The following is a 16,599-nucleotide window of genomic DNA, read 5'->3' on the forward strand; positions in this document are numbered from 1 at the left end:
AAATGTCCCTCTCCTGTGGTTCTCTTGAACCCTGTAAGAGTATCAGTGATGCTTAGGGGAAGCATCTGTGCAGACCTCTCCGTTTGGCTCCAGCCACTCCTCTGGGCTGCCTTTGGTAAGGAAACAAGTAATAATGCCAGCCAGCTTCTTTCAGCTCTTGCATGAAAAGCCTGGCGATTGTGTTGCTGAGGACACTGGTGGAAAATTGTGGCTACTGTTAAATTTCTTTTACAGGCACATCTGGGGATTTGCTGCTCTATAGAGTAAGAAAACAGTTACTCTGACATCAAGCCATGAACATGAGAAAATGGCTTCTCCCTCATTGCAAGGGAGGAGAGACAGAAATGGAGAAGAAAACAGCTGAAAACCTCCTCCTCTCCCTCCAGAGCTATTTTTTGCCAGTGACAGAGAACGGTGGGATGAGCAAAGCTGATCTATATCTGCAGCAGGCTGTGGCTCTGATCCGAAGATGCATCCCCAGGAAAAAACAATGAGAGCTTAGCTGTGGGGGAGGGAACATCCGAAGTCAAAGCGCTTCTCTGCTGGTTCTGCACCTGCAGGTTCTGTTCCAAGCTGCTTTACATTGTAGGCAGGCAATACTTAAAATTTGTCAAGAAGGGGCTGTCACATTTTGTCTCAGATTATGCCCCATGTGTCAGGCTGTTAGGGCGACAGGCTGGGGTTTGGAAGAGCAGCTGGGGCATGCAGCTTGGGGAGAAGGGGTAGGGATAGGGAGGGAAGGGCTGGAGAGGAATTATGGATAATTCTGTCAGAATAAAAGGCTTTTCAAGCCAAGGCTAGGTACCTGCTAGAAATGCTTCTCTAAAACTGGCAAATACACAGTCAGGAATTCCATTTACCAGAAATAAAGCTTTTCTGATTGTGTGGCTTCTTGAATTCTTCTTAGAATGGTTTGGTGTTGAACCAGTATCCTGATATGTTGTGTTGTCTGGGCCTGTCTCCCAGGGGAGATATTTTGGACAGTTACTCCCAAATAAATTGTGTGTCATTCTGGAGTTAAGGGCTTGTCTTCACATGCCATTAGGAAATCATTCAAGTCAGCTGAAGATGTGAATTTAAAGTGAATTGTTTCACTGTTCTACATCTTTGAGGCAGAATAATTGGAAGTCACTCTGATTCTGAAGAAGCGCATCTGAAGAAGGTTTAATCAAATCAGTTTAATTTGCATGGTTTTTGTCTTAAGAATTAATCCAAAGTGCCTTATGCAGGCAAAGCCTCAAAGTAGATTATATTATGTAGGAATGATTCCTCTTAAGGATTTGGGAGAGTTTATGTGGATGTAGATGTATTACTAGTCAGAAATAGCACTTGTATTTTAAAGTCACCTTGTACTTTCATCCGGATTCATTTTTCAACCTTCTGACTGCTAACCTTAAGCAGAAATTACAAGAGGATGTGAACTGACTTTAGTCTCTACAGTAGACCTTTAAAATGCTGCTGATGGCATCCTTAAAGCTATGACTAGTCATGTAATGACTAAAAATTTCAGTAGAAACTTCTAGTTCACATATTTAATCTTTTATAGTGAATGGAATGCACTTTAGTGGATAAAGGGGCTGATTTCTTCTGAGATTTTCTAAGCTGATGGGAGGAGGGCGAAGGAAATTAGAGGAGTACAAGTCCTCTGAGCAAATCTTGGACTTCCACCCCAACTGAAATTCTTCCCATCCCATACAAAGTTTTTTTTCAGATGGGTGTATGAAACAGGGACCTTTAGCAAAATCTGGGTAGTAGAAAGTCTGAATGTTACCTGAGGCTTTTGGCAACCTGCATAGTTAGGTTTACCTCAAGCCTGAGAGGAAGAGACAGAGGAATTTGCTGCCTAATTCAGGAGGAATTTGTTGAAGTTACGGACAGAGCTCTCCATTTTGCATTTTAATGTATTGCTACAGTCTTTTTTTTTTTTTCCTTCTTTACTTCCCTTCCTTTTTAATAAGAAGAGGAATGTCTGAATTACTGTAGGTATTTTTCCTTAATCATTTTCAGTTGTGCAAAAAAAGTTGCAGTGGCTGATGTACAGCAAGAAAGAACACACATTATTGCCTTTTCAGTTACTGAATTTAGACTTGTGAAACATAGGAAGGAATTTCTAATTTAACTAAATTCATGCAAGTATGTGTTTCAGCAGCCATGTGAGATTAAGTGGAAAGGTCCATCATGTATGTTGAACTGCAGAATTCCATCTGTAGACTGCTACTGCCATGCTTCTAGAACACATAACAGATCACTGTGTGTGGATAGTTAGCATATTATTTAAATAAGGTTGTGAAAATAGAAGGTTCTGAATGTTTTTCTTACTGTTGAGGCAATTATAAAGTCAAATATTGTCATTTTCTTGCTGAGTACTTTTGTTGTCCTGTGAAAGACTTGGTTCTAGAGACTAAGGACTGATTCTGCAAAGATTAAATAGACAGGATTAGTTAAATTAAATTAATTAAATGAAGGTTTAATTGACAGGATGGGCAAATCCAGGTAGAGCAGAAATGCCTTCACCTTGGGCAGATGTAGGATGTTGTATCGATGCTCTGAGTGCACTTGCTTTGCACTGCCTTTCTTGGCTGAGGAGCAGTGCAGTTTCTGTGGCAGTGTCCCACTGGGATGAGGCTGAGGTCAGTTCATTTTGCCTTGTTCATCAAACAAGCAGCAGATGGCTGGGCTGTGCAGAAGCTGGTAACCTGAGTGAGGGTCAAGCTGATGGCAGGAGTCTGAATTTGTACATTGCCCGGTCTGGTTGACTTACCAGATTGGTTACTTGGTAAATACCTCATCTTAACAGTCAAGGACTAGATTTTGAGGTGCTTTATAGAAACGTCTGAAATGGCTGATCAGGAAGTGTTAGGTTTGTTTCCCTTTGTACACCCTGTTTAGTTTTGTTTTGTTGCCTCCGGAGTGATTTCCATGATCCCATTGGCATCATGGAAAGATGTTCAGTGCCATGGAAATTTAGCCAACTGCAGGTCAATTCTTGTTTCACATCTTCAGCTGGCAAAGCTACTGTGGACTTTGTTATCACACAGCTAGAGGTTGGTGGGTTGCCATGGGACCATTGAGTGTGACCCATTTATGTAAAGGATAGGCAAACAGCAAACAGCCCCAAAGAAATTACACTTAATGCTTCAAAACAGCATATTTGTGATCATAGAGAACTCAGTGTCATTGTAGGAAAAAAAAAAGCGAATGGAAAACAGATCCTTGTAATAAGATACTAAATGGTCCAAAAGCTGAAATTCTGGTTTAAAGAAAGACATCTACATTAACAGCCCTCTGGTTTCAGGATACATGTAGAAATTTAAAAGAAAAGCCAGTAATTAAGGGGAAAGTGGATATATGGGAATGCAAGTTAGAAGTTAAGGAAGTAAGTTAAAGAATTAACTGAATATTTTCTACAGTTCAACTATGTTAAGAATAATTCAAATTAATACTCTTCCATATTTGGGATAGTGTAGAATGTGATACCATCAGTGCAATTCCAACAGAGAATTAAGTCTGATTTTAATAAATTAAGATCTCTTCTAGGGTTGCCCATATGCAAATCAGCAGTGCTGTGACTTGATTGTTTTAAAGACCTCGGTGAAAAGTTGGTAGGCATGCAGACAGTTTTTGATAACTGTCAGTATTGGTGGTCTTAAAACCAACTGTGCCAGAATAGATAGGGGAAAAGTGGGAGACTGACTTAATCATAATCCAGGTAGTTTGACATTAATAATCACCAAAATACTGAACAAAACTAAAGCAACCAGGACTCTGAGATGTAGTAAAGCTATGTCTTCAAAGGCATCTAATGCAAGGGGCTGTAGACAGTTCAGTGCATTATGGTACTCTGCTACTCCCTCGCTCCTTCCAAGTCCTGTCTCCTTCCCTCTCGCAGCAGCAGCAGCAGAGGTAGTCAGCGAGGGCTGCTGTGCCCCCTGGGGGCTCCTGTCCTGACACGTTACTGCTCTGTGATATTGCAAAAGTAAATGGATTAAGAACTGACTAAACTGATGTTTGAATGTTAGTCACTTGTGGTGAATCATTGTCAAACAGGAATGCTTCTAGAAATCTTGTTTGAAGGATTGAAGTGAGGGCGTATTCCATTGAACTTTTTCATCAAGTAGCTGGAGACAAAGGCAGGATCTGTACTGAGAGAATTGGCAGGCCACATCACACTAGGCAGTGTGATAAACAAGGACAAAGAGCTTGGACACCGAAATTCACACAGCCTGGTGAACTGTAACAATCAAAGGTGCAATTTGATGTAATCTGTAATATGGGGCCTGCAGGTGTTAGACTTCAGGGTAATGACAGAATAGGATCTCGGGGAGAAGACTACTGGGGGTACTGTGAATCAACAACTGGAGGTGACTGCTGTCTTGCAGGGCAGCAAAGGGGATAACTTTGGGTGTAGGAGGGGCGGTGGGTGAAGGAAGGTGAATTGTCTACAATTCTGATATCAAGAGGAGCCTATTGAAAATGGGAGTTCACATTAGTCAGAGGAGATATTGGAAGGCTGGCTGGTGTTCCACAAGGCGAGCCTGAAAGGCTCATTCTGTTGCTGGGTTTGTTGTTTCTTGATAGATAAGTGGAGGAACTTGATAATTGGTGGGAAACACCTTCTGAGGGAGAGTGCACTGGAGGCTAAAATGCAAACAGAAACAGGCCTGATGCACAACTCATGGCTGGAAGCTGCAATCAGGCAATTGGAAATAAGTGCATTTGTAATGGTGAAGAGAGCGTAAGTGCTAGAACAAATAAATAACAGAGGAAAGTGGTGGACTCCACCCAAAATGTTCCAGAGCTGAAAGACTCTCTGGAAGTGTCCTCTGTGCTAAATACAGGAATTATTGAGAGTAGTGGTATGTGATGTCAAACTGACTTTAACAAATCATAGATGGGACTATACAAACCTGCAAACCAAAATGTTCTTCATATGTGCTGCATAGTTGAGCATCAGCTGGCCTCTCTGCTAGAAAGTGTGTGTATATATATAAATATATATATAGCATATGTGTGTGTATACTTCAGGAGAGGCATATAGATGGGTGGTGCCTCTTGGTGTGAGATACGTAGCTCCTTTGTTAAATATTTCAAGAGCAACTGAAGAAACTGGAATCCAGAAGTGGTGACCAAGAGTTTCCTAACCATGCATATGGTTCTTCATGGACTTAAACTGGGAAACATGAGCGCGTTTCCACTCTGCTTATGCTAGGAAATAATTGCTGTCTGCAGGGCAGACTAACTTGTGTGTAATGCTGTCTGAACTCTTCTCTCTGGAACTGACCTGTCTTGTATATAACCAGTTTTAGAATCTTCGTGCTGCTCTTCTCTTGCAAAGCAGAAGCTTAGAAGTTTCTGTTCCTCTTCTTGAAGGTGCATCTAAAGGAGTGCTGAGGAAAAGTAGAACAGAATGGATTAAGTGTGGCAGCAGGCTCACAAGCAATGAATTTATAAGTAATATTTGGGCGGGGGGGGGTTTGGCTGTAGCTTTTTATTTCTTTTTTAATGTGGACAGTTAATTTATGAAACTCACTGCGACATGATCTCATTATGGGTAAGAATTGATAGGATTCTAGGAAGGATTAGGCACCCAGGAAATTATTTATTTAGTTTCACATAAATTTATATGATTCTGTTCTGCACTTATAAAATAGTTGGTAACAGTGGGGTCTAATGTGGTGGACTGATTATTGCATAGCTGTTTACTAGGAAACTTCTTTTGCTGTATCTGTTTCTAGCTACTTTCAGAACAGGAACTGGTGATTCAGAGTTCTGTTTCTAAATTTAATATGAGAAGGAGAGTAATTCAGGCTGAAGGAACACTGAGGGTGTGTGTATGAAGGGGAGGTGGTGATAAAGGGAGAACGCACCCTGTGTGCTAAAATGTGTCATTGTGCCTCTAATTGCAGGGCATGCATGCTGATATACAAACAGAATATGCATGGATCAGAGTAGCAAACTGCTTTTTGAACACTCAGCTTTTCAGTGATAATACTTGTACAGTATATCTCTGTTGTACTAAAGTAATTGATCTGCAGGGAAAATGAAGCATCTTTGGGGATTGATGCCATCAGAAGTGGAGAGAGAAATAGAGCAGGGAGACTTAAGTTATGGAAAGAAGATGGTTTAGCTGTGTTTTTGTCAGGCAAAACCCTTCCATTTCCTTTGTAATTACCTTTTGATACTTGTTTTGGAGAAAACTGCTCTCTGTTCTTAAATGAAGAGGTACAAATGCTGTAATTATCATTATTTTTTTCTTTTCCCTTTTTTGCTTCCCTAGGTTACATGTAGGTGAGACAGGCACATCCACAACTTTACTTGGTGTGACAGTTGCATCTGGTAAATACAAGTAGACAGAAAGTATTGATTTTTGGGAAGGATTGATATCGGGAAGGTGCCAGGTACAGCCATGATGACTGTGAGGGTTGTTTCACTGTTGCTCCCCTCTCATGGTTTCCAAGCCCTGGGATAGCTGCTCTGCGCTGTTAGCAGTGAATGCCTCAGTGTGCAGAGGGCTCCTCTGTGTTTGTCACTGTGTCCACACAGTAACTCATGTACGTGATCAACGCAAACAGGTCGGCTCTGCATGGATCCTGCAACCCGTGTCTGTTCACCACTTGGTGAAAAGCAATCTGCGGTATTATAGAACAAGAACATGAGAAAAATGATGTGGTTAAAGTTTTAAAACTTGAGCAGGTTCAAAAGATGAAGCATTTTAGCATTGCTGTCCTTGTAGATGGGAATGTTATTTTGTTGTCATGCCATTTGTGACTCAAAGATGGGGACCAGTGAATAGATTTTCTTTGAAGTCCTTTGCAAGGATAAAAGGAACACATCAGTCCTACCTCTACAGGCTGCCTTTCTAGCTTAATGTAGCACTAATTTGGCAAAGAATCAAGGATAACTGGACTCTGAACAGAGGAGAACACGATGTTGAAGTCAGATGCTATGAGTTGGCTCTTAAGAGCTGCATCAAGAAACACAGTGAATTGTGATATTTTGTGGCTTTTGTGTGACTGCCATATTTTTCCCTGTATGCAATCATTCCAACACAAGTTAAATTCTTTGTTGTAGAAAAGCTAAATATTTTTGAATGCTGAGTCTGAAACACGGATGATATACTGCAGCAAAAGACTCTCATGGGATGTTTTTATGAGATGGCTTTTATTTGTTAAATGAGTTTTCAGTAGTTCTTCAGTGCATGCTATTGTATTGTTTGTGTGATGTCTTACAGTGTCACTGGTCTGATCTGGACTGTGATGACTGAATAAATTGCATCATTTGCTGACTGTGGAAAGATGGCTTGAACTGTAAGACACATTTGTGTATATGTGCATTTTGTTATGTAATCATAAATTAAAGATGTTCAGTTAAAGCCAAATACGAGCTGTATTCATAACTCTTGCTGTTCTTGTCTACCCACAGGAGTTCCAAGAGTCAGAGGGGATCACAGAGGAAACTGAAGCTGCTTTTGTACTTTAAGGGGGGGAAGGTAATGAGATATGTTATGTAGTCTAAGACATCTTGAAAAGGGAGACTTCTAAGTGGTCTTTGGGCTTCTACCAAGGAGCATGCTGCTGGCATTTAGGTTTTGTGCATTAGAGGAAATAAAACACTAGAAATCCCTTGGCTTTCATCTACAGAGAAATAGCTACACTTTGCTGCTGTGTTTTGGCCATGTTGGGTTTTGGCACAGTTACGGTAATTTATAATTCTATCTCCTCTGGGTTTTCAGTGACTTAAAATTACTAAGAAGCTTGCCCTGAAGTGGTTGGTGAGATGGTTTTACAGTTGGCAGGGAGACCTTCTCTAGGAGTTGGAGGATCAGACCCTGTAGTGTGTTGTGGCTTTGACAGTGACAGATGTCACAGAGGAGGACTAGAGAAAATTATAGTAGCTGACTGTGGTGTTGTGATGTGGTTGGTTGTTCCTTGCTGATCCTTGCCTTGGATGATAGAGGTGCAGACCTTGTAATTAAAAAGCTCAAGTGCAAGTCTCATTGGGAAAAGTGGAATATCTTATGTTAATATGATTATGCTTTTGCACATTGCTAAAAAACTTGACATTTTGAGTCTGTGTTATAGTGAAGATATATTGAGATCTCTGTTCAAATTGCAACTATTCACAAACAATAACTCAGAGGGAAGAAATAATTTTATGTAATTTAATTTTAAGTGGTGCCATTGGCACATTATTTTTTTTTGTTAACTGAAGGCAATAAAGATTCTCTAATAAATGAGTCATAATAGCATTATTGCTCTTATATAAATAACTTGAGATCTTGTAGTCTAATCCTGTTAGCCTTTACCTCCATGACTTTTAATTTTTGATGGGGATTTTGTTTCTGTTTTAAACCACTTCATGATTACTCAATTCCTACAGTCAGTTGTTTTCTCCCCGCTTTAGGGGCAGAACTAAAACTTTATTTACAACTTGCTTCTCATAGTTTGACAAAGTGAGGATCAGTGAATATGGCCAGCTTCAGCAAATAAGTCTTTGCAGAGCACTAAGAAGCACTATGCCCAGACCAACTGTGTAGAAAACTTGGCTACACTCCCAAAGGAAGAGTTTCAGTAACTGGAGAGAAATGGTTTTATTTGTGAATTGTACACCTACATAGAAATACCAAAATTTCCTGCTACTTTGTATCTTTCAGTGATAACATTTGTTCAATGACTTTTCATAGTAGAGTTGCTTGGTAAGGAATAATTCCAACACAGTGCCAATACTTGAAAACTTTTTTTAGGATGACTTTACTTTGTGATTATTCCCAAGGTCAACGTGTTGCTAATGTAGAGAATAAAAGATTTATTCCAATTTCTAACTCATGGCAGAAACTTAAAGGTTCTTCCTTTTCAGAACTGGTCAGTCTTGAAACTCTGCCTTCCTCAAACACTCTGCTGTGTTATACAGTATGAAATCTGATGCAATTCAACTGAATTTTTGGGTCATAATCCTTCTGAAACAAGATGACGCACTGTATAATGCAGTAATGCTTTGATATAGATTAGGGAGTCAAACCTTTTATACACTATAAATATCCAGTGCTAGCAGAGTCTTAAGTCCAAAAAAATCACTTTTTTTTTTTTGTTTGTGTCAATTTGAAGAAACTGACAAAGATGCAGGAGGTGGAGAGATGCAAGGCACATGGAACATACAATTCAAATGTTGCGAAAGGTAGTGAGTGGCATCTGAGGCTTGGCACAATGAGACAGACAGTGTCCCCACTGAGTCAGGAGCAGGATTGTCACAGTGCTCTGTGTCTCCTACAGAATGCTTTAACCCAACAGGAGCTCTGTCACTCACAGCAGAGCAAGCAGCACAATAGGCTATTAGCCATGTTTCAAGACTAGGCTGTAACAACAGTGCCTGCTGACATGTGGTGTGCCAGGATCCAACTTTGGTATTGTGATCCAGAATGTGTCACAGTGAACATGGCCATGGCTATGTCCATCTGCAGGAATTTAGAGCTCATAGCAGTAGCACATCACCCGCCTCTTTAGAGTCCCCATTTTGGATCTTACCTGCTAGGTCAGTTGGTTTTGTGTGCGGATGTTGTCCCAAGCACTGTGATGAGAGAACAGTACTTCATCTGGCTTCCTAAAGTAAATCTGTTCTTGGGAAATTGAAACCAGTGCAGGCTTCAAGAAATAATTTACTTAGATTTTCATTAATCCAAAGTTGCTTGGTAGTTTTATATCTAAGAGAAAGGGTTTTTCTTTTAGCCTTTGAGGAACTTGAAACTGAGATTAGAATTGCTGTTTAGTCTAAGAGGGAAGAAAAACTATAACAGAGTTCTGGGCCTTGATAAAATTTTTGTTATTAAAAAAAATGTACTTCAGGCATGATTTGGCAAGCAGAACTCTTGGTCAAAGGCTGTTAGAAAGCTTTGTCTTAAATGGATGGTTTCAGTCTGGCCTTGACAAATCCTAAACTCCTGACTGATGCCTCATGGGTATGTGGTCGTATGTATATTATTGCTGTACACCCACGTGCACAGGCAGTTGTTCAAGTGGGTGATGAGATAACAGGAAAATGTAAATAAAGTGGTTGGCTAGTTGTCCTAATGTTCTTGAGTAGATCCTTGTGAAAATAATGCCAGTCAGACTTACAAAAAGGTCTGTATGGAAGATGACTTGTGTTCAGCTATGACGTGATACAGGTCACTGTGTGGGAAATTGTGGCCATTTTGTGTTTTATTTTGTGTTGAGTCAACAACCTGAAATGCAAACCAAGAGCTCAGATAATCCCTGCTGTCCCTGCTAGTTGCAGGGTGTCTCCAGACTACCCTGGTCTGAGAGGGGTGTTTGCAGGCCTCTCCCCCTCATCACTGTGAGTGCCTGGAGATCTCTGCATGCCTGGGAGGAGAACCCTGTTCACTCTCTCACCACCACTGCTGCACCAAACTGGTGTTTTCTGGTGTTCCTACAAGAACCTCATTTGCTCCACTGGAGCCTGGTCCATCACACATGCCTGTAGAAATACTGCTGCATGTGATGTTAAGAGTTTGCCTTAGTTCTTGTTCTGCTCAGGACACCAGGGCAGTCAGGGGGCTGGATTGCACCTCTTTCTGAAAGCTTTGCATTATGCTTGACGGAAGCCACAATGAGAGCCAGGATGCTGAAATTGCTGATGTACTCACAGAAGTTCAGACTTTCTGTTTCCACTTTTTTTTTGAAATCTTAGCATGTTGGTGAAAGGGGATTTAGAAGGCAAGGACCCTTCTTCTGCCAGGTCAGTATGATGTAGTGCTGTGTCCTGAACTTTCCTTGCTGCTTAGTCATTCTTGCACAGAATCTCCTGGGGACCCGACTGGGGCCTGCTGAAGGATGTGAAAATTGCTTACAGCAGCAACAACAAAACCTGATTGTTTTGTTTTCCTCCAGTTAGAAGGCACTCTGCTTTTATTTCTGCAGCAGGCTAGGGAGCAGCTATTGTGCTACCCTTAAGTGCTGTGAAACTTGCTAAAATGAGCTCAAATGGAGAGCACCTGGGATAATGGGAAGCTGCCTACAGAATAAAAAAGCTGCCTCTGCACTAATTTTCTGATGTAGCCATCCAAGCAGATGTTGACTGTAAAAGTCAGACAGTGACATGTTACATGGGTGCATGCGTGTGAAGGTGGCTGCCTAAACCTTTATTGCAAGTGTGTGTAGAAGCCTGGAATAATCATGAAAAAGTCATAAGGGCTGGAACAGGAGTGGTATCTGTCTGTAAATGGGATTGAATAAAGTGTCTGTGTTTTCATTTTTACCTGAAGTGAAGTATACTCCGCTTCATTATCTATTTTAAAAAAATTTGACTGGAAAGGAAAGCTTCATTGTCCATTTCACTGGAAAGGTAGGATTCAAGAGCTATTACATTGAGTGCCTTATTTTTGAGATAGCATCATCCTCAAACCAGTGGGAAGGAGTATGGCTAAGTGTATAGGAATGCTGTAGTTGTGAAGGGATTTATCTGGACATAATGTTAAGCCTTCTCAAAGATTGCAGTGCATTAAAACGTTAAATTTGATTATACGTTAATCAGGCTGTTATCCCACTTTTTTATTTATCTTTCTCTGGAAGCCTGAGGGAGTTTGGTTTTTTGCTTTGAATGTTAGAGCCACAAACATGCTTATCATTGCCTAACAAATAATCACTTTTAGATTGTGAGCCTGCAGGGGCAAGGGTTGTCTGCCCACTCCCTGCTGGAGGGCCCTCAGTTCAGAGGTTACAATTCCAGCTGGAGCATTTGAGTCGAATCATAATATAAATTTAGCAATAGTGAATATTTAAATTGGAAGTTGTTTCTGTTAGGCTGGTGAATGGCATCAAGCGATACAATGGAACCTCACTGAACTTTTTTGCAGAGCTGAAAGCTTGCTTGTTAGACCAGGAATGCTGCAATCACTGGTAGGACAGCAAGTCTTGGAACATTCTTTCTGTTCTTAAGGCAATGTTTTGAATGGGGTTTTGAGAAAATAAAGCATAAAAAGGAAGGAGGTGATTTGAACTCATCAGCAAATTTTCAAAAAAGCCTCCAAAGATGTGTTGCAGCACAGTTTCTTTTTATGTCTAAGTACTGCAGTACACACCCTGAACCAAACAATTATGGGACTAGATGGACTAAGCAAATAGCTTATCTCTTACAGAAAGCAGCTTAAGTTTAGAAGAGGAAAAATAATTATATTAAACTTAAATAAATCCCTTTGAGGATAAATGCTTCAGCTGCAGGCATTTTTCCTGGCATGAAATCACTGGATGTTCAGCTATTGGAACCTTGGCAGGAATGTGGTAACATTAATAACTCATCCTTCATCTGCTGATCAGAGTTTAATGTGAGAAGTCATCGTTGTTACCCATCTGGCAGGATGTCTGAGGTGTAGGAGATCTCTGTGCTTGATAAAGAGCAGGTAGGGTTGGCAGCAGGCTGTCAGCTGTGTGTGACTGCCTGGGTAGGGGGAGACAACAAGCTGGGGGTGTCAGGGCTGCTTGGCTGCTACCTCAGCTAGTTTCTGTGTCATGGCTTTACAGCTGGACCTTGGCTTGAGCGAGGAAGTATCCCCTTCTCCCTGGGGATAAAAGAAGCTGTGTGACATTTAAGTAAGAACAAAGTTAGACTGTTGTCCCATAAAGAGTGGAGAGACTGTGTATTTGAAAATTGATGGTGCAGCCTATTTATTGAGCTGTAAACTAGCATTTTAATCTTTTCATCAAAGCAGCAGAGTGGGTAAAAGGAAAGGTGGACTTTGAGTGTGTTTTTCATATCCTGATTCTCAGCTGCATTTTATGCACCTTCCTACTGCTCTTGCCACAGAAAAGGTCTTGGCAGAAACAGAGGAACTCTGATGTATGAGTAGGAGGCTTGTATTTACATGTAGCTTCTTGTGTGACTGGGCACTTTTTTGTGTGTATGCATGTGTGTCATTTGCTTTTGTTATTTGAATTTTTTAATTTAAGTATGACCTTTCCTAGTTTGCTTTTAGCTAATGGGTATAATGAAAGTGCCGCTGCAGATACTTGAAAATACAGTAGCTTGTATATGTGCAAATCTTTATGAAACTTCTGTTCAACATGTAACCCAGTGAGAGTCACTGTGTTTGCTGGCTGAAGAGATGAACCAGCTAAGATAGGGAACAATGGAGCCTGTTCTTTAGTTAAAGGAACTTTTTGTCTGTTCTTGTCTCTAGATCTCCATGAGGATGCTGTAAATGTTCCAGTTCAAGGTTGCTGACATGTCCATTAAAATAAAAGGAAGGAGAAAGTATTCATTGAAAATCATTTACTTCAGTTACTCAGTAAACCTGCTTCTATATGGATGGGAATGCAGTTTAGAAATTAAGCAAAATAAGACTTTAGTACTGTGAGCTAAAGTACTAAGGAGAGTTCATTTTGCCCTGAAGAGGGGCTATTAAAATCTGCAGTAAAGTGAACTTTAGCAACACATTTCTTTCTCTTTGGTAAGCATTCCTCTTTATTCTTTAGGTACATTTAGGGTGTGTAGTTAGAGCTACTACACACTATATTTTGTAATAAGATTTGTATCTTTACATTCTGTGGCTTAAAATCACCAAACTATCAGCTCCATCTATGCCAGGTTCAATTTGTTACCAGTTTGAAGTTGCCCTAGTTCCAAGTGAATTCAGAAGAAGGAGACAGACAGACTGGCAGTGTGTGTGGCTGTGCATCAGAGAAGAGTATTTTTCAGAGGAATTGCATGAGTTTCTGGGTGCTGTCTCTATCTGAGATAAAGCAATTTCATGTAACAAACTTTATAGCCATGTGGACTTATTTATGTAAAACGAAATTTGAATAACTTGGATGTAAACAGTTTTTAACTGTTATATTTTTCAGGTTTCTAAACTAAAAAGGAAATAAAATTTTGTTTTTTTTTTTTTACTGTTTTTTTTTTTACTTTTTTTCTCTTCCAAGCCTTTAAATTTGTTTTTAATTATATTTCTGGGTTGTTTTTAGTGATAAAAAGCAGCCTCTAGGGACAAGAGTAACCAGATGTGCTTTTATTTTGGTGCAGCTTGCTTTTGCAACTTGATAAATTCCCAAAGTGCTCTGGTTAGTAGAAGTGCCAGATGTTTACTGTGTGTTCCTCTACTTTGATAGTGGTCATGAAAACACTGCAGAAACCTCATGACCTAAAAGATAGGGGAACAGCAGATTAGAAATGGCAAAAGGATTAAATATTTATACTTGAGTGCAAGCAGCTGTTAGTTTATTGTATGGTGTAATTTCTAATTGCATTGTACATCCATGCCAGTGCAGGTTAAATGCACTTCAGTAGCTTTCAGCTGTGTCTGCACTTGGGTAAAAGCGCTTGGTATTAAGCTGGGAGTCCTGCAGACACAAGTTGGGCTGTCTTTTCAAGATTACTGGTCTGGCTGTTGTGGGAATTCTGTGAAATGAGATACTAAGTGTCTGCTCTCTGTCTTTTCACTCTGTCTAGGTGAAACAGAAAATGCTGTTGGGAGATTTGGTTGCTCAGCTGTGGCAGTGTGACTTTGATCACTGGGAATGTGCTGCCTCAGCTAAAAGCATGAATTGGCATTGCATAAATAAGAGGGGCTGTAGCAGCAGTGTAATGGTGGGATTGCATGTGCTAGGGTACATCCAGGGCACAGTCTCTGCCTTTCTGTGCCAGGTCCTTGCCAGTCTCCTGTAGAATTTCAGTTCTGGCAGCTGTGCCCCTGAAATGCCTGTGCATTCATGGACTGTTGCTTACAGGTATGAAGAGCATCTTAAATTGAGTATTTACCCTGCTGGTGTGTCATTAGCCACCTCTTTTGGTTTCTTGCATGTTGCCTTTGCTAGGTGGTTTGTTTTGTAACTGTAAATTCACACGTGGTTAACTGTCTGCAACTGGAACACATCTAATCCTGACCTCTTTACCAGAGAGGACCACTCTCTCCAGTCTTGTTTGCTTCTCCCATCTCTTCTCTGCTGCCCTTCATGGTCTCTGACCTTGCCAGCTTGTGAGAAGTAAGGATGGAGCAGTGTTGCTGAACATCCAGCTCTGGGTCTGCCTGAGCTTTCTGAGGTGCACTGGGCACCAGCTCTGCACTCTGCAGCGTGGGGATAAATGTCAATACAAGCTGAAGCGAGCACTTTTGTCAAAGCAGCTCTTTCATAAGAGCATGCTCAGGAGTACTGCACTAGGCAAAGTGAAGTTCCTCATTTTCTGTGCTCTGTAGACACAGAATTTGCATGCAACAAGTACAGAGCTAATTGTGTTAATAATTTTGGGGTTTTTTAGGGAGTTTTAATTGTGTTAATAATCTTTGGGTGCTTTGGGGAACTACTCAGAAATGTAAAAATGGTCTTCTGTTTTGAAAGTCATCTTTAAACAGACCTTTCCGTTCATTTACAGCAAGGCAAGGATGAGGTAAGATTTGACAGTTTGTTGTGAGGGAAATAATGGCTGCTAATACTGCTTTTTAAATATCACATTGATTACAAAACCATTTGTGTAGGAGTGGTATATGGCACTAGACCTTCAAAGAACTGGTAAACAAGGAAGATTCAGTGTAAACACTTAAATAGCAGCATCTAAAAGTAGGTTAGAGTGTTACACAACCTGAAAAAGCCCAGCTTTGAAGGATAGCATTTTTTAAGACTAAAAAAAGAAAAAAAGTGGTTTTTTATAGATTTCATTTTTATAAATGGTATTAATTTGACATTGATTATGTAAAGAATCTTATTTTTGTCTCCAGCTTACTGAAGTCCAATATTTCTTTATGCAGTCCAAGAGAAATAAGATTTTGATAATTTTTTGTTTTGCAAGTTCCTGTCAGTGAGGTTCATGTTGTTCATAAAGGTGATGCTTCCTTAAGTGGAGAATGTATTTGCAGACTATACCAGAGATTATATATATTATGTATATAAATATGTAGACATATATATATAGAGAGGCATTATATATATGCCTTAAGGGAAAGTCCAAAATTAGAGCTGTGCAGTTTGGGCAGTGGGATGGGGGAACTGGGGAGATGGGTTAGATGTGGGGGATTTTGTTTGGTTGCTTTTGTTTCTCAGTCAATCACTGTATGAGTTATTATTTAATTAAAAGTTATTGTAGAACTCTTGTTCCTTAGTTGAAATGTTTTTTCTCTATAGAAAATATCCTTTCAGCTTAGTGTTCATTGTTTTTCTTTATCCAGTCATCATCCATTACAGGGTAGCCATACAAAAATAAAACAAACTAGATCTTGCAGGTTCGTTTCAAATTGGTAGATTTGGTTGCTGTCAGGTGTTTAGGGGAGAAACAGCAAGTGGGAATTCTTGTCATTCTGATTGGGTGGAAAAAAATAATGGAAATCTTTTTCTATGCAGTTTTTTATATTAAATCTGGTTTTGATTTTCCAGAGATAAAAGCACTGATCAGGAAGTATGTGATAACATAAGCCCCATCCTGGTGTTAATGTTCTGCAATGCCTTCCATCACTGAAGTAGCACCAAAACATTTCCTATAGTAGAGAAATACTATAAAAACACCTATGTTGTGTTTTCCTGTGAAATGTTTCCTGGATTTTTCAGGCCATAGAGACACTCGGTGCACACATCCGTGCTTAGCTGAATTTTGGGGTTTGTTTGCAGGATGGTTGAGAGGAGG

At 40.2% G+C, this 16,599-nt stretch overlaps 1 protein-coding gene across 4 annotated transcripts in view; it reads left to right on the forward strand.

Moving 5' to 3' along the window:
* LRRC8D (leucine rich repeat containing 8 VRAC subunit D) overlaps positions 1 to 16,599 on the forward strand; it is a 52,019-nt gene that overhangs the window by 24,004 nt on the left and 11,416 nt on the right. The window contains exons 3-4 of one of the 4 annotated variants that reach the window (XM_030279130.4): positions 6,278 to 6,398; positions 7,423 to 7,489. The exons of 2 other annotated variants lie outside the window; for them this stretch is intronic. The gene's annotated coding sequence lies outside the window, so the exon portion shown is untranslated. The remainder of the gene's footprint in view (positions 1 to 6,277; positions 6,399 to 7,422; positions 7,490 to 16,599) is intronic. One more of the 4 variants, XM_030279132.4, reaches the window with a different exon arrangement.

This window comes from Taeniopygia guttata, chromosome 8 (assembly GCF_048771995.1).
Source record: "Taeniopygia guttata chromosome 8, bTaeGut7.mat, whole genome shotgun sequence".
Lineage (NCBI taxonomy): Eukaryota > Metazoa > Chordata > Aves > Passeriformes > Estrildidae > Taeniopygia > Taeniopygia guttata.